Source organism: Ailuropoda melanoleuca, chromosome 11 (genome assembly GCF_002007445.2).
Source record: "Ailuropoda melanoleuca isolate Jingjing chromosome 11, ASM200744v2, whole genome shotgun sequence".
Taxonomy (NCBI): domain Eukaryota; kingdom Metazoa; phylum Chordata; class Mammalia; order Carnivora; family Ursidae; genus Ailuropoda; species Ailuropoda melanoleuca.
Window position 1 is genome coordinate 84,313,751 of NC_048228.1, and position 23,737 is coordinate 84,337,487.

General features: G+C 34.9%; 1 pseudogene; it reads right to left on the reverse strand.

Moving 5' to 3' along the window:
- LOC100479442 overlaps nucleotides 1-23,737 on the reverse strand; it is a 173,227-nt pseudogene that overhangs the window by 54,768 nt on the left and 94,722 nt on the right.

Below are 23,737 nucleotides of genomic sequence, written 5' to 3' on the forward strand. Positions count from 1 at the left end.
ATGAATTATTGGTTACCAGAGGGGTGATGTTGGGGCCTGACAAAAGAGGTGAAGGGAATTAAGAAATTCAAACATCTAGTTATAAAATAAATAAGTCACGGGATGCAATTAATGTACAGTGTAGGGAATATAGTCAATAATATTATAATAACTTTGTATGGTGACAAATGGCAACTAGACTTATCATGAGGGTTATTTCATAATATATAAAATATTGAATCACTATTATGCATACTTGAAACTAATAAGATACTATAAGCCAATTATACTTCAAAAGATAGCAGTGGACATTCTAACACATCTCTCAATTTTTGACAGACTATATAGACAAAACACATTAGACTAATTTATTTTATTTGATCAAAAATGGTTGATATACCCTCTACCTTAAAAATTAGGAAAAGAGGGGTGCCAGCTGGCATGCAACTCTTGACCTAAGGGTTATGAGTTCGAGCCCCACGTTGGGTGTAGAGATTACTTAAATAAAGCTTTTTTAAAATTTGGGAAATGAGTCTCCTATTTAAGGTTTCACTAAAGCTTAGATAGATGGATTGGATAGATTGATGATCATGATAGATAGATAGATAGATAGATAGATAGATAGATAGAGATATAGATGCACAGAAGTTTTCAATAAGTTCTTCATAATAGTTCAATTATGTAGTAAAACAACTATCAACATTTTAATAAAGGACTTAAGGTAAAAAGTCATATTCTCTAGGGTCAAAGAGAAAATAAAAACTTCAGATCAAGAATAGTTAAGAAAAAAATAATGAAAATATTTATATATTAGTAGACATTCATTTTTTATCTCCTATGATAAAGTTGTCACTGTTCTAATTTTTACTTCTTGCCAGAAATATCCCATTTAAAACTCATGGCAATCTATTAGGTGGATAATTGTAAAAATGAAAAGATATATATATATATATATATAAGTGATAATATGGTCTGACACTCATCATGGGTAAAATAAGTGGTTGCTGGATTTTTAGGATCAGTGTTATTGATGAACATTGGTATTGGAATGTTTATTGGAACTTGAGCTATCTCCGCATGACCCAAACAACTATACTGAGCAGAGTCATGTTTATAGTCAAAACCATAAACATGAAGAAATTCGTGCAGTAAAAATGGACACAATGAGAAGAAACCAAAAGAATATTAACAACTTAAAGAATGGACAGAGGGGGAACCTGAGAAGGAGACTCAGAAGTAAGAGCCAGAGCAGAAGAAAATTACAGTCTTACATCTACCATAGGCAAATACAAATAATACATCCTGAATACGGAACCCGGCACTTAAAGCAAAGGACAGTGATTAAAATGGCGACCTGTCTGTAAATCAGGAGGATTTTGGTTCCTCTCGACAGCAGTTCCAGGACTATAGTAGAGGAAGAGGCCAGACTGCAGTGGAATAAGAATGAGGGGGAAAAAAAAAAGGTATGAAAAATAAAGAGAATAAAAAGTGAAGGGACTCTAAGTTACATTTCAACAAGATTGCCTACAAAAGGAAGGAAAGGACAGCATATAAATCAGAAAAGATACAGGTTCAAGCAAGGATTTTTGTTAGACTTACCATTTATTGGTTGCTTGGGTTTGTTTTTAATTAAGTTCACTCAAACATCGGTAGTGATTTAACAAATCTGGTAGAGATAAAGACGTTCTTCAGTAACAGAGAGGAGAGATAATGGATGGGGATATTGATCTGTATCCATAGTATGAAGAACTGCGCTTGAATAGAGGGAAAATGTGCATCAGAAAGATGAAAGGATGTTTTTATATTATTTGCCTGACTTGTCCAAGGGCTGCGGTAAATTTGTAGTTAATGTATAAATATTTTCTTTAATGTAGAATGCATCATATCTAAATGTCAAATTCAACAAAAGAAAACATATTAGATCTCTGTTTTAGGGAAAGGACACAAACACTAAGTTCACACTTTTTTCCCCAGGAAATTTCTGGGATTCCCAAATTTGAAAAGTGTTATCATGAATCAACATTGTTCATTCATAGACTCTATAAACATAAGATTAAAATAAATTGTTAGTGGTTTAGAAGAGAGTACAGTATTTAGCAGCTAGAGAGTTCAGCCAGTAAAAATCTGAGTTTTGTTCTTTTAACTAGAATTAACTATTTTTGTAGACTTGTTTCTCATCTTTCCAACTTAGTAGTGTGTATTTGAATGTAAGCATAGTAACCACCTTTATTTTGCTTGCTTACTACGGGACATCCACTGGCATCATTAACTTGAGCATCAAGTAACAGTCAGCGTTGTTACTCTAAATGTTACAGCCTTTAATTTATCTATGAGAATTGAATAGTCACCCAGAGAATAAAACAGGTATACAACACTTATACTATGTTAACCTTCAATCTCAAGTGGGAGACCTTCCAAAAGTCAGTGAGCAATTTTATCTTTATTACTCACTCACAGCTGTGATTCCTACCAAAGAAAATAAAATTGATGGAATGATTTTTGTCTATTCCAATTTAAATTATTTTTTTAGTCAGAGCCAAGGAGGAGGGAAAAAATCATGTTAAAGAGAAATCTGTTTTAGCAGATATTTTACTCTTGAATATTAGATGAATTTGAGATAGAATCTTAATTAAACTCTCCCTAGCCTCATCAGATTAAGTGTTTAAAGCCAGCTTATTTATTGGGAAGGTCTGTCCCAGCTTTTCTGGATTAATCTCAATCATTTTCATTAGTGAAATCTTTAATCTGTTCTTCATTACAAATGGACGGGGAGAGATTCACATCTATTGGATCTGAGATATAATCTTGGGTTTTAAGCTGCTTGGTAAATTATGTAGGCACAAGCATATTAGAAAATTTAAAGACCCAGAGTCCTAGACAATAATAAATCTTCTTTGATTTAACATTTTTTATAACATTCTGTGCAATATTACAGCTTCTGGAGGGAGAGTGGGTATATTTTCTAGTACTGTGTCTTGCCAAGCTTATAAATTTATACGTATTTTATAAATCACATATAAAGGATTACCTTTCCAAAATTAACTAAATTAGGGAAGCATTGGTAGATTTTTTTTTAAAATTTTTACTTATAGTTCAGACGTTATTGAGCTCTTTTATTTAACTTTCCCTCTAAGGAAATTATCTAGTGCTCATAATTTTTTTTTCCAAACCCTTAATTAGAATACATTATAGAATACACCTTGCATTGATCCCTCTTATAGTATTTGTTACATAATACATTTTCCAAATGTTTATGCAGCCTCCTGAAAGCAATTACTGTAGCAGCTTCCATGGCTAAAGCCAAACATTTTTCCCTCAGAAGAATTAAGTGTAAAAGATTCTGGATTAAGTATGGAATCAAGGATCTTGCATTTAGGTCTTTCCTTGTTTGTTTTCTTTGTTTTGTTTTGTGTGATTTGCGGAAAGCACTTACCTTCTGTAAGTCTAGATTTATCATTTTTAAATGAATACAAAAGACTTGCCTTGTTTATAGGAGTGTTGCAAAGGTTCAGTAACTATAAAAGAAAATGGTTTAAAACTCTTAAAAATAATGTCTTATAATAAATAGCCCTGAGAGAATTTTGATAATTTTATTTGATGTGTTTTGAACAGCATATATTTTAACAGATATCTGACCATGAATATTATTTTTATTTCAGTTTCTACAAGTTGTCTGGTACATACAAGCTGGTAAGATACTACTATGAAAATTTTACATTAGTTATTATTTACATTAGTTGATTTGGCTGGATTCATTTTAGAAATAAAAGGCAGGTAGAATCATAACTACCTACAAGATACCGAAAAACCTACCTAATTTATTTAAGTGCACCTGATTTTTCATGAATGTCTGAGAGCTTAAAAAAAATCCTGTTTTCTGTTGTATCTCACTATGCTTTATCAAATGTATTCTCTTTTTTTTTCCTTTGTCACCGTCTTTTTGCTGTTCCACATGCTATCTGTACAACCTTGGGCAAGTGAGCTCTTTTTGTGTTTCACTAACCTCATTTATGAAACAGGGAAAATAACTTTACTTCATAGAGTTTTTTTCAGCAACATGTTAGTACAGAAAAGCAGTTAAGACAGCATCTGAGTTCTTAGTAATTTTTGATAAATATTTGGAAATCAACCATTGTGTATTGCACTTGATATGTTTTAGCAGTATCATGCTAATTATATGAAAGAAATCATTTTACTTCTCAGAAATATAAAAGAAAGGTTTTTTTTTTTCAAAAAATAGACATGGGTGTCTTACTCTGACAACATGTTTTATTTTATTTCTTTAGGCAGTCATCACATTTTTATGTACCTTACTATACATGCTACTCATTTGCCAATAATAAATTATTCTGTGTCCAGAGCAGTACAGATACCTGAATATTCATGTAGGAGAAGTTTTATCCAAATTCCAACTTCCATTTCCCCCTGGTTCTTAATGCAATTATCTTCAATATAGTAGATTCTCAAATCTTGCCTGTAATTAAGATTTTGAATGAAATTATATGAATAAATAAATTAATGCATTTATTTTAATAACACAAAATGATATCAAGATCCTATTTTGTTCTCACTTTTTTTAAAGATTATATTTTCAGCAAGGAACTATTTCCTACCTCAAATAAATTAATAGTATTATACATTTTCCTTTTAATGAGGGTCCCATAAAGAAAAGCAAATTTAACTCACATTCCCAAATCAAATAATGTTTATTACTTAATCTGTTGAAAACTTCAAAGTCATGATTAATCCTGATTTATTTTAATGAATTTTCACTCATTTTATTTGGTTATCATGAGTCCTTTTAACATGGCATAAATTGTATCATATCGTGTTCTTTTAGCAATAATCAGTTTATAGAAGTTTATTGATATCTCTCTTTTTAAATTTACTAATAATATTAATTCTGGTTCTTCTGTAAGAGCATGACTTAATCCATGATCAAAGCCTTAACAAAGATTTTTGTTTTCTGGGGCGCCTGGGTGGCGCAGCGGTTAAGCGTCTGCCTTCGGCTCAGGGCGTGATCCCGGCGCTATGAGCCTGCTTCTTCCTCTCCCACTCCCCGCTTGTGTTTCCCTCTCTCGCTGGCTGTCTCTATCTCTGTCAAATAAATAAATAAAATCTTTAAAAAAAAAAAAAAGATTTTTGTTTTCTCCCTTTAACTGACTATCGTGACAATTTACAGTCACTATAGGCTGGGTATGTAGTAACTCATCACATGATTGTTTAGCAAGTTATTGTGCAAAGATCGAGACCTCCGATTTCACCACAGCTTTTATATATCCTGAGCTATAAGAGACAACACTGCTGTAATCTCTAACCCTTTTTAGACCTCCTTGAATTTTTCTGTTGCAGTCCAGTACTTCAGAACAAGTTCACTCTTGTCTTTCTCACAATACCTTCCTCTGAGAAGGGTCTACAGGTCCTGAAATAGAATCGGGGACTAGCATTGCATCGAGAAACTCTTATAACTGTGGCAGTCAGAATGGTGGAGGAGAGGGTCAGCTCTCGCAGCAAACTTAAATACACAAATATATCTGACTGTTACAATGCCTTTTAAAAAGGACAAGTCTCTCAGTAAAATTAGCCTTATCTCAAATGAATCAAGTTGTGCAAAGAAAGTGCAAGATTGCTGTGCAAGTCTACTTACCTCTCTAAGCACTTAGTCTTCTTGAAATGATCGGATGGCCTAGCTTTGTAACCAATTTTTCAGGTTCAATATTGTCATATGTAGTTAATTATCTTCCTTTAGCTTCTTTTCTTCTGTCCATTATCACATCAGACAAAGAAGGCAACTTCAATCCACAAATATTCCATTTATTTCTAATGAATATAAACCAAATCAATGGGAGATTGATCAATTTTGTAATTTCATAGCAGATTCATTATTCAAAACCTTTCTCGTGTGACCTCATATTTTGTTGCACCCATATCTCTGAAACTCATCTCTGGATTTGCTTCCATGTTTAAGATAGCTAAACCATATGTTGCTTTTCTTGTAATTACAACTGATTGTATATGCTTTTTCTCTTTATATAATCATGATCAAGAAGTGAGGAAGGCTCCTGTAACTTACATAATCAGGAATGGTTCCTGATGCAATGACTGTTGGAATCCCTCCATCTGTTCAAATTTGAACCTTGTTCTTGGCTCACCTCATTCTTAGAGCTGCAAGAATGTAAATCCCCTATAGCCCTCTCAACAGTGTTTCTTCCCTCATTTCCCTTTATAGTCTGGCTGCCCTACAGATATTTCCTAAATTTACTAACATAGCCCATTTTTTTTGCTACTAACTAAAACTCTTCCTCCAATAAAATAGATGTCCCTTTATAGTCTTTACTGCCTGTAGTGGATTGAATTTTGGCCCCTCAAAAGATATGTCTACCAGTAACCCATAAAGGTGACTTTATATGTAAAAATGGTTTTTCAGATGTAACTAAACTAAGGTAATTGAGATGAAATCATTTCAGATTTAGGGTGGGCCTTAAATCCTATGACAAGTGTCTTAGAAGGACAGAGGGAGATTTGAGATCCAGAGACACAGGGGAGAAAGCCATATGAAAACAAAAGTAGAGATTAGACTTATCCTGCCGTAAGCCAAGGAGCACATGAAGCTATCAGAAGCTGGAAGAGACAAGGAAGGATTTCCTCCCAGAGACTTTGGAGAGAGGGTGCCTCCCATGACACTTCGATTTTGTATTTTAAGTCTCCTTCAGAACTGCACCAAATTTGTGGGAAGCCTTAGGACACTAATACACTGTCACTTGTAAAGAGTCTTTGAGGGTGCCTGGGTGGCTCAGTGCGTTAAGTATCTGCCTTTGGCTCAGGTCATGATCCTTGGGTCCCAGGATCAAGTCCCAGGTTGAATCAGGCTCTCTGCTCAGCGAAGAGTCTGCTTGTCCCTCTCCCCCTGCCCCTCCCCCCTGCTCGGGCTTTCTCTCATTCTCTCTCAAATAAATAAATAAAGTCTTAAAAAAAAATAAAGAGTCTTTGAATGATTGTGATTGTATGTATATCATAAAAATAATAAAGAAAATAATGACCAAAATTCAGACTATGATTCTTGATGACGAACTGTTTCTGAAATGTCTTTTGTATTTTAACATTCAATTATTTGATGGGTAGAACAGTAAAAAGTACATATATTTATATATGTATTGAAAAATTTTAAATTATATGAATTCTGGATTGAGCCAGAAAAATTCAGGAAAGTCAGAAAAGAAAAACATACCAGAATAGGCTCTCATAGTTTATGCTATAAACCTGTGGCAAATGCAGTGGCAAAAATCTTTACTCAGTGATTTACTCAACAATTGTATATTGAGTAGCTATGCTCCCAGTCCATAGATCTTTATGACCAAATTCTTACGATAGTCAGACGCGATGAGAAAGCCAATCCTAATTTTTGGAAAGAAGAATGGTTCCACAGAGCGTGTATGGGTTTATCATCATTTCATCAGTGAGCTATGCATGTGGAACAGAGACATCCTTAAAAAAAGATACATGCTTTCACAACACAACAAAACATCCACCCTTATCACAAATACAGACAAACATAAATTAGCAGTACACATCTAAGCGAAAGAATAACCAACCATGCACTAGTTCATCTGAACAATTTCAAGTACATTTTCAGGCTTGCACTAGTAGCCAAATGCCTTCTGAATAAACGTAACCCGCTTCACAGCCATCACAATTGGTGACGCGAGATTTAGATTTTTTATGTACACCACCCATTGGAAATTACAAATCATTTAGATTTATAAATTGTACCCATCCTTTTGAATTCAAGGAGAAATGTGTTGCTTCCTGCCAGGCTTGGGGCACAAGCAAGGTCTTTTAGCTTGCTGTCCAAAAGAGTGAAGGGTTTCTTCTACACACACAAAAGAGTACTGGGAGTTTTAGCCACTGCCTTGTGTTTTGACTGTGAAATGTTAATCCGTTTGCTGTTCATAGAGATTACAGTGGGGAGAGCCAGGGCAGTTACAGTTGGGTCCTGACACCCTGGCATGCAGCCTGACTGGATATCGCACAGCTCTAAATCTGCCCGTCAGGAGATGGGACACAAAGGTAACAACTGCCAGTTAAATCAAATTGCTTAGAGTAAATTGGACAAATTTTGTTAGCCTCTTGCCTACCTTGGCCCAGAACCACATCAGCAAGGGCAATGATGTTAACTTTAGGATTGAACTTGTGGCTGAGCAAAACTAATTCTGTAGATGCTTCCAGCAGCTGTGTTAGGCTGATTAAAAGCAGCTTCACGGTCAACTCAAATTGTTTTATGTATTGATGTTTTGTTGTCACCAAATGAGTTGTCATTTCCTAGGGAAGGGGACAGAGGTTCAAATAGCGGTGTTCCATTCAGGGTGTTGAACAGAGCGCTAGGCACGTAAAGACGCTCAGTTTATATGGTTAACAGAATCGAATGAATTTATTCTTTAACTCAAACAAGCTCTGTTGACTCAGACTTTCTCTATTATTACACAAAAAAACAAATAATGTGTTAAAGATGTGCTTTCTTTGTTGACAGCCATGTAGCAATCTTGCACACCTCTTCCCAGTTAAGCTGCCTAAATCATTAAAGCATGAGCTATGGCAAAAGATTCAGCTCAATAATATTCTTACCTAGAAATCTATTCTTACTGTCCTGATGAAATTTCTTCTGGTAAGAAGGGAATAGGACCAAAATGTGCTTGTTCTTCTCCATTACTAGGCCACCGTGAGCTAGATATGTCAGCTTATACTGGTGATGTATGGAACAAAGCTCAACTGATTGGTCAGTTATTAAGTGGTAGATACAATGTCACATCTTCACACATTCTTTCTCTCCCTTTCTCTCTCTCCCTATCTTCACGTCTCTCTTTCTCTTGCTCCCTTTCAAGTGCTCTCACCTGTATTTTGTTTACTTTTGCATGTCTACAAAATTACAATTGTTTGTAAAATTTTGAAAATGATTATCCTACTGATGTTGCTCTCTGAAAGTTTTTTCTTTTTTGTTCCCCCATACGTTATGTTTCTAAGGTATATCCATGTTGGTTCATTAATTTTACTACTCTATAATCTATGGTGTGAATATAAAGTAATTTTTTTCATACAGCTAATGGGAACTTAGGGGCTTTTTTTCATTGTTATTATGAACACTGCTTTTATAGGTCCTCTTATACACACCTTTGAGTTCGGATGTTAAATTTTTTCTTGGGAATATAATCAATTGTGGAATTCTTGGATGTGTGTTTATAACTTTTTAAAAATAGTTGAATAATGTTTCCAAAAGAGCTGTACTAATTTAAAATTTTAGCATCAAAATTTAAGAAATTCAGATGATCTACACTTTCTCAACATTTGATATTTTGGCTCTTACTTTTTGTTACTTAAATGGTTTTTGAAAATGCTGTCCCAATTTGGACATGATTAAATTCAATATCCAATCAATTTAAAATATTTATATTAGTTTTTTAGACTTAAAAAGAATATTTATAATGAAAAATGTCAACAAATATGGGAAAGTTTAACAAGAGAACTGGACTTATGATCAAACCATAGCAGTCAATTTCGACTAACAAACCAGAAATAAATAATTTGAAACATAATGGTAACTGCATTATTTATAATAGTAACAAAATATATAGTGTAACTGGGAATAAATGGAGCAAAAAGATATGCAAGTTCTATGCATGGCATATATTAAAACTTTACTCAAAGACAAAGAAAACCTTAATAAATGGAGAAATCTAAATAAATTGAGAAATTTGTAGGTATAAAGACAATAATAGAAAGATGAGAATTTTACCAAAGGGAACTATAGTGTCAACACAGCTCCGATGAATATGCCATCAAGGTTATACTGCTATTTTGTTATTGCTCTTGAAAAGTTGTATTAAAATATATATAAAAAATTTAATTGCTAAGTGTAGTTAAAATATTTTGAAGAATAACAGCAATAGCTGGAAAACTACCCTAACAGATATAAACGTTTATTACAAAGATTTAGTTATTAAGGTAATATGGTGCTGGGAAAGCAAAAGATCCAATAGAATGAATAGAAAACCCAGACATGGTCCCAAATGTATATGGTATTTTGATATATGACATAGGTACCCTTGCAGATCACTGGAAAAATAAAAGTCCTTCAGTAAATGAAACTGGAAAAATTGATCATCAATGTGCAAGAAAAAAAAATGTAACTCACAACACACAAAGAAATCAGGTCCAGAAAAATGAAGAGTATTAAAACAAATCTTGAAAACATTAAAATGAATGGGAATAGCTTTCCAATCTAAGGATAGGGGAAAAAATTAAAGATGCAAAATGCAGTGACTAATGAAGAAAATTAATAAATTTGACTACACTGAAAGCAAAAAACAAAAAAGTTTAATAAAATTAAAATATAAGCTACCAAATTTAAGGAGATATTTATAAAAAACTATATAACCAACAGCAAATTAGGGTACAGTAGATAAAATGCTCATACAAATAGAAAATTCAATTTAAAAGGGGGGTAAAAAATAGGAAGCAATTATCACTCATAAGCGTATTTAGAGATGCCTAAGGATATTTGTAACCAGGGGAATTAAATTAAAGACCACAACTTTTTTAATATATATATTTAATGCATACACTGTTAAATTTTATTTTGTTTTACTTAGTTGAGTGCATCTGTGGGTGTGAGAGAAGGATAAATTAAAATTTCCAAGTACACAACCCAAAGTAAAACATTGTGTCTAAAAACATTTAAGATTTTTAACATAGAGGGGTGCCCGGGTGGCTATCAGTTAAGCATCTGACTTTTGATTTCAGCTCAGGTCATGATCTCAGGGTCCTGGGGTTGAGCCCTACATTAGGCTTTGCACTCAGCGGGGAGCCTGCTAGAGATTTTCCCTCTTTAAAATACCCCCCACCCTTTAAAATAAATAAATAAATATTTTAAAAAAGGATTTTTTAACATAGAACAAATGCATTAATTTGCAGCTGGCTTATAAAAACCAATTAGTTTGCATGCAGACAGACCCTACATTGACCCCCAATGATTTTCTGCCTCCTGATGTCCACACATTTGTCCCTCTTGAGTGGTCAAAGTACCTGTGACTGCTTTCTAGCTAAGAGAATGTGGCAACTCTTATGGGATGTCATTCCTGTGATTAAGGTTTGTTAAATGGCAAATGGGATGGCATGTCACTCCCTTGATTAAGTTATCTTTGTGACAAAGTGAAAGGATAGTGCATATGTAATTAAAGTCCCAAATCAGTTGACTTTGAATTAATCAAAAGGGATGTTATTTGGGGTGGACCTGACAACATAAGGTGAAACCACATTAAAAAGGGACTAGGGCTTTCTGAGGTGAGAGACATTATCCTTCCTGACCTTGAAGAGGCACACTTCCAAATTTAGAACTGCCTATGGAAAAGACTGCCTGGTGGATGGCTGTGAGTGGGCTCTAGGACAGGAGAGCAGATTTCAACTAAACAAGAAACAAATGGGAATACTCAGTCATACCACTGCAAGGAAATTAACTCTGCGCCCATTCCACATGAACTTAGAGGCAAATCCTTCCCCAGTCAAGCCTCCAAATGAGAAATCAACCCAGCCCTGCATGCCTGAGAAGAGTATGGAACTAAACTGTGCTCAGACTCCTCACCCATAGCAATCGTAACATGTATGTTATCTTAAGCCACTATAGGTGAGGTTACTTGTTATAAAACATAGAAAATAAATGCAGCTTTTCAATTAGAAGTGAATTGTTTGGGTTTTGTTAGCAGAACATCTTGATCAGAAACCTTTCATTCACTTAACAAATATTTTATGAGCATCCTCTAATGTACTGAGCACTCTTCTAGGCACTTGGAGTATATCAGTAATATGGAACTTATATCTTGGATGGGTAGACATCTTCTTAAAGACGATAATTAGATGAGAAAGATGAGAAACATGAGACAATAATTAGAAATTTATATAGCATACTGGAAGACAATAAGTACCATGGTCCCAAGGAAATGTTAAGTAGGAGGAAAAGATCATGAATATGGGCGGCTACAAGCTGCCCTGTTAAGTACTATGTCTAGATAACTTCCTTTGAGCATATACTTAAGAATATTAGCTAATGTCTTCCAGCAGAAGCAATAGCTTAGTGCAGTGACTTAAGGAAATGGTCTGCCTACATATCCAAGGAACAGCGAGATAGCCAATATAATTGGAACAGGATGAGCTGGGGGAAGATTGTATAAGAGTTGCACAGAGGGCATGCAAAGTGTGAGAGACAGAATCACAATGGATCAAAGTTTTCAGCCTTAGAATACTGGAAGGCTAAAGTTGCCATTAATTTTATATGTGGAGAATAGTGAGCACCTAGGTTTTTGTGGGAAGACTAGAAGTTCATTTTTGGACATTACCGTGTAATGAATTGTGTCCCCCCAAAATTCATATGTTGAAACCCTAACCCCCAAGGTGACAGTATTTGGGATAGAGGTTATGGGACAGAGATAATTAAGTTTAAATGAGGTCATAAAGGTGGGGTTCTAATCTGATAGGATTGACCACTTTATAAGAAGATAAAGCAAGAGGAAGATCAGGCTCCATGCTCATACACCAAGGAGAGGCCATGTGAGGACACAGAGAGAAGGCTTACACCTGAAAGCCAGGAAGAAAGGCCTGACCAGAAACAAACTCTGCTGCACCTTGATCTGGGACTTTCCATCTTTAGAACTGTGAGAAATAAATTTCTATTGTTTCAGTTACCTAGCCTATGGTATGTGTGGAGATCCAATCAAGCAGATTAATGCATTTTAAAGTTTATGTGGTTTTTAGTTAAGTGACGATGCTGACTCAGCTGTCATTCATAACAATCCTCTGCATGTCAAAAAAAAAATACATATACATATATATAGAAACAAATGTATTATTTTCAAACAAATTACCTGAAGAGGGATTCCTTCAACTTCTTCAATGCATGTTGGCATAACTTTCTATTAGTGGTTAGAAAAGCAATACTATATATAGGAGAGGCGCTACTTTCAATGCATTTCATTTTAATTTCCAAATGTAAGTCAGTGTGTGAGTGTGTGTGCAATGTTCACGTGTACATTTCTATAGTGGGAAATAAAAGAGAGGGAGTAGCTGTTGCAAATCTTCCAGTAAGCAGATTTTAATAGTCACAAAAAGGTGAAATTCACCTGGACGACATTCGAAGCAGTGTAAATAGAAAAGAACTGGTTAAATTCAAGCACATACATTTGTTTTATATTGCTCTAATTTGTCTTCACAAAAACTCAGAGGGTAAACAGAAAAACCAAAGTTAGGGTCTTCAGGGACTGATAGGTTAATGGCAATCCTGCAATTAAAAAAAAAATGCATAGTGAGGACATTTAGGGGACAGCAGGGAGTACACATGCTTGTGGAAAGAGTGCTTGCAGTATGAACTTAGAGACTTTTACCTTCTCTTTCAGGTTTGATAGTCAATCTGTGTAAGAATAACCTTATTGTTCCTCTGGCTCCTTTGGGTACTTTGCTTGAAATAATTTTGTTACAAGGCACAGTGACTGAACACAGTTTTACTGATTCTGAATCGGCAAGCCAAAAGACAGAGGTATTTACAGACTTGAAGGGACTTGTTAGCTGGATGTCAGTCTCCAGTGAGATTTTCTTCTGTTTTGTTTTCTGATCTATACAAACCTTTTTCTTTGTTCTCATGCTGTTTTTATTATGATAGCATATGTCAAATTCTTATGAGAAAAAATCTCGTAGATAATTTTATGCAAATTGTTTCTATTTTTAAAGCTCAGAAGTGGTTACGGTACATCCAATGGCATATACATTTATACAATTGGGCTAAAGGGAAGATTATATCATTATTTAAAATAAAGGTATAATCAAATAGGTAAGTCAGTCAAGTAAGACCAACTGAGACAATGTAAGAACTTAAGGTTTTTTAAAAGGCTGACATCTGGGGAAATCTTTCCTGTATGTGATAGGAGTTTGCTAGTTTTTGAAGGCTTGGCTATACTGAGAACACCTGCCAAGTAGGAGATCTGAACATTGTCAAGTGCACAGAGTTCTGAAACTTACATTCAAAGAACATTTGAAATATGATATAGGAGGGAACTCACAGACAGACACAAATGTAGATGACAATTATGCTTCAGTCAAAATGAAGGCAAAAATTCAACTTCCTGTGAATATACATGGTTTTTAGGCCTGCATTAATACAAAAGTAAATATGAATTTATCAATGCTATGGCTTGAAACACTAAAATTAGAAAAATTAAAGATGTGGGACCATGGGAAACCCTTGTTTTTTTTTTTTAAGGAGATACAATTCATGTGTCCCACAATTCACACATGTAACAATCCAGCGATGTGTTTAGTACATTCGCTGAGTTGCATATATTCACTATTAGTAGTCATTCATTTCTCCCCAAACTCCCCCAGCCCTAGGCAACCACTGATCTACTTTCTGTATCTAAAGATTTGCCTGCTCTGAACATTTCATTTAAATGAAATCACACAATATGTGGTCATGTGTATTGGGTTTCTTTCACTTACCATGATGTCAAATTCATACATATTGTAGCCTGTATCAAATACTTCATTTGTTATTATAACTGAATAATATTCTATGTATAGATACACTGCATTTTATTTATTCATCCAATGATGGACATTTGGGTTGTTTCTACCTTTGGGCGATGATGAATAATGCTGCTAAGAGCATTCATGTATAAATTTTCATGTGGGCATACATTTCATTTCTCTTGGGTTTGTATCTACAAGTGGAATTGCTGGGTCATATTCTGATAGGCAGTTAGATAGTTTTGTGAGACCTGGGTCCCACAGGAAAGGGGATAGGGGGACGAATCCTGGGTGGGAGACATCAGAGACCTGCAATTAGGCATATCCTGCCCGGATGGCCAAGGGAAATTCCAATACAGAAGCCATAGGACACGCATCAACAGAAAGAAAAAATAATAATAATTAAATTAACATTGTGATTTGGCCTAAGTAGTATCTCATTATTGTTTTAATTTGAATTTCCCTCATGAATAATGATGTTGAGTATCTTTTCATGTATTTATTTGTATATTTTTTTAAAGAAATGTCCATTTTGGCCTATATTCATTCTTTATATATTAGCACATTCACTCCATTTTTTAAAAAGAATTCCTCCTTGGGGTGCCTGGGTGGCTCAGTCGGTTAAGCATATGCCTTTGCTCAGGTCATGATACCATGGTCCTGGGATAGATCCCTGTATCAGGCTCCCTGCTTAGCTGGGAGCCTGCTTCTCCCTCTCCCTCTGCCACTCCCCCTGCTTGTGCTCTCTCCCTCGCTTTCAAATAAATGAATAAATAAAAAGAATTCCCCCTTTCCTTAAAGCAGATTTAGGTCCATAGCAAAATTGAGAGGAATAAACAGATACGTTTCTATACTCCTTACTTCCAAACATGCATAGCATTCTGCATTATCAACATTCCCACCAGAGTGGTACATTTGTTACAGCTGATGAACCCACATAAACACACCACAAACGCCCAAAGTCCGTGGTTTTCATTAGGGTTCACTCTTGCTATTGCTATTCTATGGGTTTAGACAGATGTATGTTGATATATATATATATATCCATCATTATAATATCATACAGAGTATTTTTTTTACCCTAAAAATCCCCTTTTCAAAGCCTTGGTTTTGACTTGAGGTAATCACTGGGTGAGCCACACATTAAAAAAGAAAGAAAGAAAAGGTGGTGAGAGAGAATCAAACAACTCGTTATCTGTCACAATGATTAGTTTTAGCAAAAGTCTTGAATTGCAATATTTAAACAAAATTTTGACATTTAAATTATGCCAATCAAATTATATTAAAGTGAATTCTGAAACAATCATATTTCTAATATTTTATAAGGTTAGGAATTATTTTAAAAAATACAGTCCTGGTTTATCTCTTCTGAGAAGAGCTGGATTTGCATATTTCTATTTTGCTTAAAGCACTTGCATGTATATTTAGATGGAGGAAAATGATAAATACTTAAATATATGCCTAAAAAGCAGGAAATTGTATACTGTTTGCACATCATCGTTCCAGAGAAAATGTTAGGAAATAACTCTATAAAGTATAATAAATCTTCTACCCAAGATATTGTATTATAATTACATTAGTACCTTTATTTTTACTCTGCATTGGCTGAAATAATTTTGTAGGGAATTTTTCTTAAAAATGAATAATCACCAGTAATTTTCTGTCTTCCATATGTGTCTTTATACACATAGGTAGATTCCTATTTTAATAAAAGCCATCATAATTTCAAGACCTATGTTAACAAGGCTATTCTGTAATCAGCAATTAGTCAAGCAACACCATGTAACAGGTTCCAATATTTAGAAAAAAAATTTATGAGATATAAAATGTAAGCATTAGCTTTCAAAAGATGCTTAATTTTTATAATCAAATATTTCTGAATAGAGTTAACACTTTTATTTTCTAACATGCATTTTAATATCTATTTTACATTAACAATAAAAATTTTTACATATTTAAAAGGCACTAAATTGATACTATTTAAGAGACTTCTTTTTTTGTAAAATGAGCAATCTGGATGTGGAGCTAGAAAAACAAGTCTTACATAATATATGGATCTTCCTGGAAAGTCTCAGGTTTTAAGTTTCTTCAAATCATGCAAATCATTGCTTGGTTAAGCCTACCAACAATTTGTTTTAACTTTATATGTAAAAGCTAACTAAGCAAATGTTGCTTTACACTTTGGGGAAAGTAAGTGCTGGCAATATAACATAAAAAGACATGTTTCTTAATCAAAAATTGTTTATAATCTAGTGGAGAGTATTGAGACTGCTAGCTAAACATTAAATTTCAGTAAAATGCAAAGAGAGAAATGCTTTACTTTTTCACACTAGTGGAACATTACCCAATCTGAGAGCTATGTGGGAAACTCACCTGAAAGATGATACCAGAACTGAATCTTGAAGAATGTAGGTTAGGTCAATAGATGAAGCACAGTTTTCTTGGAGCAAGGACTCCAAATAAATAATGGTACAACATAGACTTCCATGATGAATGTGCAATGAGCCTCGTTACTGTGAAGTATGAAGCAGAATAGTCAGTCTGACAAAGTGGGAAGGATAGAGTTGAGGATATGAGTATTGGAGAAAAGAAAAAGGAGATAGCAACAATCCAGAGATTTCAGAGACATAATATAGGACAATTTTAATATTGATGGTTGGAAACACATAAATTCAAGAAATATTTTGGAACTAGAATTAATATTGGATGTAGGAGGGCAAGAGGGAGATTGATCGAATATGATAGGTGAAAGAAAAGTATCTAAGATTACACTAAATTTCTGAGTTTCTCACGTAACTATATTATTCCCCAGCAAAGGAGAATCAGGAAGAACAGCACACCTCATAGAAAGATGGAAACTGTGTTTTGGGGACAAGATGGGTACAAACAGGAAAATATATACAGCAAACTGAATGCAGAAACCTGAAACTCAAGAGAGATATAGAGGTAGAGACATGATTTAGAACACTTGGTTACAAAACAGTGGAACCCCAATAATTTCTTAAATATGATCCTCAAAGTAGGTCAATAAATTCTTATCATTTGAACCATCTGAAGTCTATGCTGGGTCTCTAAATATAATGCACAAGTAGAGGTCATGTCTTGCTAGGATGAAGAATATGTTCTCCATCATACCTGAAAAAAAGTACAAAATAGTGTGTGTGGAAGTTGCTGGCTTTGTAGAATTGTGAGTGATTAAATGAAGAAACACATTCAATGGCTTCTATTTTCTCAGTGATATATAAAAGCTCTCAGATTGTTAGTTGAGTGAAAGAAAAAAATATTAGTTTCCATGAAAAAGAAGAAAACATATAAGTTTATTTCAGAAACTAAAAAGTCAACCTACTACCAGATCCTGATAGGATTTTCCATCATAAATGAATGCCCAGATGTGATTAGAGTTATGGGCTTTTGAATGGAGAGTATCTTGATGGAAACAATCTAATCACATAAGTCCTTAAAACCAGAACCTTTTCAGCTGCAGTTAGAGAGAGGTCTGAGACTATGGAAGAGTCAAAGAGATGTGACATGAGAAAGACTGGACCATTGCTGGCATTAAAAATGGAAGAACGAGACCATGAGTCATGGGATGAGGCAGCCTCTAGGGCATGGAAATAACTCTCAATTTATAGCTAGAAAGAAAATGGGATTCTTAAGGGAAAAAAACGAGTCTTTCCCTCCTGTGAGTCTTTCTCCTGTGTGTCTCATTTGCTACTCACACAAAGCACTTTACTTCTGGTCACCATATGTGTGGAGGTTTGTCTTCCACACCAAGCAATTCTCTGTGACACCAGCTGGGTGTCCTACAATTCAACTCAATTCTAATGCTATCATCTTGGAGATAGTGTCAGATCCCAGAGGTTAGATGCTCAGTTCCACAAGACCACCACCTGCTACTACAGATGCCAATAGCAAATAGTAGGTACCCAGGTTACCTACAACTTTTGTCCAACTTGGCTACAAATCAAAGGTTCCCACACCAACGTTATCCTCAGCTTGATTAATTTGCTAACGCGGCTCACAGAACCCAGAGAAATACTCTTTAATGTCTACCGATTTTTTTAACGTGATACAGGATACAGATGAATAGTCAGATGAAGAGTTATATAGGGTGAGGTCGAGAAGGGTCTTAAGCATGGGAGTTTCTATTTCCATGGAGTTGCAGTGTGACACTTTCCTTGTGTGGATGTATTGCCAACCTGGAAGTTCTCCAAACTCCATACTATTGGGATTTTATGGAGACTTCTTCACATAGGCATGATCAATTATTAAATACATTTCAGCTACTCAACCCTCTCTGGAGAGGTTGGGAGTGGGGAGCTGAAAATTTCAAGCTTCTAATTATGGTTTGATTTTTCAGGTGACCAGCGCCCACCCAGGAGTCATCCAGGAAACCACTTAGTGTTGCCTCATTTGAACAAAGGATGGTCCTACTGAGAAATACTAATATTTCTTAATATTTCACAGGACTCTTAGTCCAAGAACTACAAGGAAACACATTCTGCCAACAACCAGAATGAAGGGAAATGGATTCTCCCCTAGAACCTCCAGAAAAAAACATAACCTGCTAACATCTTGATTTTATGCCCGGTGAAATTCATATCAGTCTTCTGACCTACAGACTGTAAGCTAATAAATCTCATGGTTTTAAACCACTACATTTATGGTACTTTTCAATAACAGTAATAGACAGCTAATACATACTTCTTGACGCTCCCTCCATGGACTGATGGAATGCTTTTTCTACTGTTACGGCATCTGCACAACATTGCTTCTGATCAATAATTTATTTCTCAACAAAAAAAGTACAATGATGGGAACATGGCCATGAGATTAACAAATTCTTCTTTGAATCCCATAATCCAGAATCTGCTGGATTAACACAAAGTTTTATTGGTTTATTAAAACTCAGTTGTGGAAACAGTTGGGAGATTAAGACCTTGAAAAAAAAATAGTGTTCTATGAATGCATCACCTACTTTGAAAAAGAGACATAAGATTGTCCCATCTATAGCCAAATAAACAAGTCTGGAAATCAAGAAATAAAGTGGAAGTGGTATCTCTAGCTTGTAAACATAATAACCCTTTCACACATGTTTTTTAAAAAGTCCTGTCCTGGTAACTTTTCATTCCGTTGGCTTGGACATCTTAGTTCCGACGGTGGAGGTGGTGGTGGGAAGATTTTCCGATACATTTTTCAGAACAATTCCATTGAACTTTAAAATGAAACTGCCATCTGGCTTTTACCAGATCCTTATGGTACTGAAACAACAGGCAAAATAGAGACCACTCTACTGGCTGGATTGACCACAATTACCAAAGGAAATTGACTTGTTTGTTAAAAAACAAAGACAAGGAGGACAATGTCTGGAATCCAAGGAACTCTATGGACATCCTCTCGGTGCTTCTGTGTCCAATAATCACAATTAATGAAAAACTACAGAATCTCAAATTCAGGATTATAAAGGACTCAAACTCTTTGGGAATGAAAGTTTGGGTTCAATCCAGCTGACATCCTAATTGCGCAAGGGAAACATGGAATGGATAGTAGAAAAACTCAGAAACAAAGACATAGTTTTGTTTATTTTCTCTTTCTTGTTATGTGTACCTATTTGCAAATTAATTATTTTACTTTTTCTTTCTTCCCCTTACTACTTTATAAACAAAGTTATTGGAGTTTAGTCTTAAATCAATGAAACCATGACTAGATTTGAAGAGTAATTAACATAGTCACAGACAGATTCAATGACTGTTGGGACTGTGTCTTCACATCTTGGGCAATGAAGTGTGAGAGCTTCTTCACTTGTATGATGGGCAGCATTTATGTGAAACGTAAATGGGTATGTAGGAGCGTATGCAGTAACTTAGCAGCCAAAGGAATGATATGTGCCAATTTTCCATTTATTTCCTCACAGTTTCACATGCACTTCTTTGCCCTACTTGTGAAATGCTATCCTTTGTCAATAGAGGGCACTAGAAGGACACTCCAAGGCCAGAGCAAATCAGTGGGCTGTATAACCTTTCTCCTGCGGCGCAGTTGTCAGCGACGGATGTATGGGAGGCTAAGTGGTACATAATATAGCAATGGGTACTTACCTAGCAAGGGCACAGTGAAAAGACTATGCCCTGCTAGCCACCTCCAATTTATTTCTCTACTCCCAGTGAAACAGGTACTGTGGACACCCCCTAACCACACCCTCTTAGGAGGCCTGTTCCTGGGTCAGCCATGACCCCTAACATGAGATCTGAATCTCAGTTCTCAGTTCCTTCCGTACTTGTCCTTAGCTCTTGAGGCAGTGGCTGCTATGTGTAAGTGCTATTTATCTATTCCTGGGAATCCTCTTTTGTCCCTGGAATGGTCTGCCACCTTTTACTGTTAAGCTTCTTTATATTAAATTTTACATGTCTAAATTACAACATAGTTTTGTCTCCTGGTTTGACACTGACTGACACATATGTGGATTGGTTAAGAAAGAAAAATTTTCGTAAGATATTATAGATGAATTTTTGCAAGGATAATTGTTTAAAATCATCTAATCAAAACTAAGAATTGTTACAATAATAATAATCTAAATTTTGATAATAAAAAATATTGATAATTTGAAATGACAATATATTATTTAAGTATGGAAACTTACATACCAAAGCAGGCATGGAATTATCACACATATGTAAATTACAAATCCTAATTTTTCTGTTATTCCCTAACAAAATTTGAGAATTTGGAGAAGTCACAAAGCACTTTGCAGATAAACCAATGTACTAGAAATTACAGAACGCATTTTTGTATTCAATCACTCTTCCTTTGTTTTGTTTTGGGTTTTTTGGATTTCATTTATCTCCAGGTATTCTTTGACTAAAATACGGATGCTGTGTACAATGTCAATCAAACTATGTCAAATAGAATGATCAAAGGATGTAAAATAATAAAAATTTGACAGAGATGACATAGGGTTAAGACTTCAAGGAACAACATGACTTTCTCTTGACAGTACTCAGGACAAAGTACTTTTACTTGTGATTTTCATTAGGGGTCATTTGTATACTTCTTTCTTTTATAAGCTTTTTCTTCTTTTTTGTATTATTAGGGATATGTATAATTACCATTAGGACAAGGGTTTCATATTTTTACCCTCTCTTCAGATAAAATAAAATGAGACAGCTTTAGAAATAGGGCACAAAAATCTGAGTCAATAATATGACAGTGGAAACTATCAAAAATGGGTTAGAATAAAGAGGAATCATTGAGGATTCACAGCATTTTACTGGAGAGTTGGACCATCCATTAGTATGGAAATGTGTTTCTTTGCCTAAAGGAGATTACAGTCTAATTAGGAATACAAGAGAGCTCAGTAATCAACACAAATGTGTGCAGGTAAAAACAAGTTATGACAAGGGCTAGTTGAAGGGGATTTAGGGATTATGCTGGCAGTCTGAAGAAGGAGCAGAAAATGTCAAGAAGAATGAATAGAATATTGTGGAATATATTTTCATAGTTGATCAGATGTGTATATTTAAGTGTCATTTATAGGCATTCTGTGTATGCGAAAATTCCATAAAAGCAGAAATGATGATAGACATGGTTCAGATGTTGATACTGTAAGTATTTATTCAAAGTACATCTTCTTAAACTTTCTTTTTATTAAAAGAGAAATATGAGGATGAAAACATTTTAAAGTTTTCAGGATTTTCACAAAAATGGATCTTGCAAGTTTATGAGTTCACATTTTAAAGAGCTATCCCTATCCCTTCAATCTGGCAAACACCTACCACCCACACCCCGATCTTCATATCAAGACATAATCTGCTCTCCAATAAATGAGCAATCTGAAATTCCCTAATTACAATTAACCTGTTTCTGATGGATGAAAAATACACAGCTTGCTTTCAGAAATTGCTTCATCTTGGGTCATTATATTCTGAAAGGTACAGTTTAATTTACTTAAAGACTTTGTCATTTGCTTCTGAAAAACCCTGTCTCACATCTCATACTCCTAATAGATAGGGTACATCAACTCTGTGGAGTTACAACCATAAGCATTATGTCCTGATAACCCCAAATCCAGAAATATTATTCAAAACTTCTTTATAATATCAATAATTAGCAATGGCATGTTTAATTGGCTATCTAGCACCAACCACACATTATTATGATTATTACAATTTATAAATCATTATATGGTAGAGATTGCTGGCTGTTTATGACCTCTTTCTCTTCTCTGGCACAGAGTGAGTCTCTTTCCCAGCTTCTTTCCAGTGTTTTAGTCAATGGGATGGAAGTAGAAATCATGTTTACCACTGACTGGATTGGATCCTCTAAGCTTCCCCTATGTGCTCTTACATTTTTTTGTTTACCCATATCACCAGCTGAGATAGAGATGAACTCTAGGGAAATCTTGAAAGTCATGTATTCAAGATGGTTGGTCAGCCTAGGTCCTGAGTGGGCCCTGTTCCACTAACTTCACCTCCTAAGAACACACATAATCTAGAGCCAATTTTTTACAGAGAGTAACATTGTTCCAACAATCTTTACTTACTGCTAAACACACAGACACACTCATAGATATTCATTCAACTTCTGCATTTTGATACATCATGTTTTACATAAAATATTAGCATGAATTATAATTTTTGTGGATCTCAGTTTGATCTGACTATGTCTTATATTTCAATCACATTGTCATTGAACTTCAGTTTTCACTTTAGACTTTGCCAATTCCATCACATTTCAGATCTGTTTTCTAGATAGAATCTTTTATCATTTCTTTTTTTTTTTTCTTTTAACACTTGTTTAGAGAGACATTGCCTTCTGGAAATAGTATGTCCCAGGCACATCCTCTTCCCTGGCCCAAAATCCAGGACTTGCTACTCCCCAGGAGGCCCTGGGCTTCTTTGGTGAGGAATAGTATAAAAATCTGAATTATAGGCACGGGGAAATCAAGCAAATAGAACGTCTTAAGCTTATATCATGCTACTGGTTAAACAACTGACTTTCAGACTACATGTTACCATAAGGCAAAATTTACTCTCATTCCAATTTATCCATATTAAGCAGGACTATCTCAAGGCCATTAGTTAGGAAATACTGGTATTGCAGGACAGGGAGAAATCGTCAAGCTCTTACATTGTTGATGATTAATTTTTCCACAAACCTTAACTTTCAATAAGATTTTATCTTTACATATCACTTTTTCACTTAA